The 1367-nt window shown below is 46.4% G+C and overlaps 1 pseudogene; it reads right to left on the bottom strand.

Moving 5' to 3' along the window:
* LOC108764243 (uncharacterized) overlaps window positions 1–1087 on the bottom strand; it is a 16990-nt pseudogene extending 15903 nt beyond the window's left edge.
* Window positions 1088–1367: the final 280 nt, after the last annotated feature.

Below are 1367 nucleotides of genomic sequence, written 5' to 3'. Positions count from 1 at the left end.
AAATGAATTTTTATAATTAAGATTACAATTTGAATGTGCTGGACCGCGGTATCTACCGGTTAAGTGGCAATGATCGCGGACCCGCGTATCGTCCGGCGCGAACGGCTTCTCACAAATATGACAACGCGTCGCGCTGCGGTACACCTCCCATTGCTGCTTAGATAAAGCTTCCATGGACACGTTGGTGGATATAATATCTTTGACGCGATGCGCCAAATCATTGAGCTGTCGCGCGAACCACGCTATACAGTTTTTGTCGCGACGGAACTGATATGCTGATAACGTGTCATCGTACGAACATCGCACGTAGTATCCTATACTAAATACCTCATGCTGTTGATACTCGTACGACGACGCGTCTTCCTTGTTGGGCTCCGTCTTCCGCACTCCAAGTCGGCGTATACTACGAACGGTACGCGTTCCCGGTTACAGTGGTTTCCAAATTCGAGCCATCTATCGTTCTCGCTCGGCAGTCGGATGGCGCAGTCGTTCAGTTTGTGGCAGTCCACTTCGTGCGTCTGCAATTTTTGACTTGATCCAAAATAATGTAGGCACCTGTAAATAAAAAAAAAGCGAAAAAAATTATTGCTATTACAATTATTTTTTTATTAGTATAATGGAAAATAATAATTTTTTATGTGCACTTACCGATCGCAGAAAAATTTCTTGTTCTTCTTTCTGCTGAGCTCACGAGACGGGACAAATTTTTTATCCATGCAAAGTGGCCTACACCATCGTTGCGTGGATCTTGTAGATACAGCACGTTCACGTGCTTCTCCTTCTTGTCGCTGGTGAACCGTAGAGGAAGGACCTGTTTATTCTCGATGCCGTACACGTTGATCGACACCGCGTTCAAACGTTCGAATTTTGGAATGTCTTTTAAAGTCACTGGAAACTCGATACCCGCGAGATTTAACACAGTAGTGTAATGTGGATACGATGACTCTCGCTCCGTATACTTTTCAGCCGGATACAGTGCGGCGACCACCGACCACGCGAAGCATGCATTGTCCATCGTATGCACACTGATCACTGCTCGTTTCGCCGCTATTTCTCGCGGCACTTTGATATGGCATCCCGCACGCATTGGATTCAGTTTATTCACGTTGACAGTCAAATTCAATATACGTGACAATGCCCAACCGCTGTCGCGTTCCTGGAACTCTTCGAGCGACGTCAACGTGGGCTCGATAACGTGCTGCTGGTACCACTCGCGCAAATCGGTGCATCTATATATCTCAATGTTTTTCGTAGTTATGCTCTTATTAGCACGTTTGTCATTCGTCGCAAACTCACCGTTGAACGTGGTGTTCACTTTTACACTGCCGTGTCTTTCCACAGCGTCTCGCACTCGCTCTAGCACAACA

Source organism: Trachymyrmex cornetzi, unplaced genomic scaffold (assembly GCF_001594075.2).
Source record: "Trachymyrmex cornetzi isolate Tcor2-1 unplaced genomic scaffold, Tcor1.1 scaffold400, whole genome shotgun sequence".
NCBI lineage: Eukaryota > Metazoa > Arthropoda > Insecta > Hymenoptera > Formicidae > Trachymyrmex > Trachymyrmex cornetzi.
The sequence above is the reverse complement of the archived record's forward strand: the minus strand, read 5'-3'. Positions and strand labels throughout refer to the sequence as shown.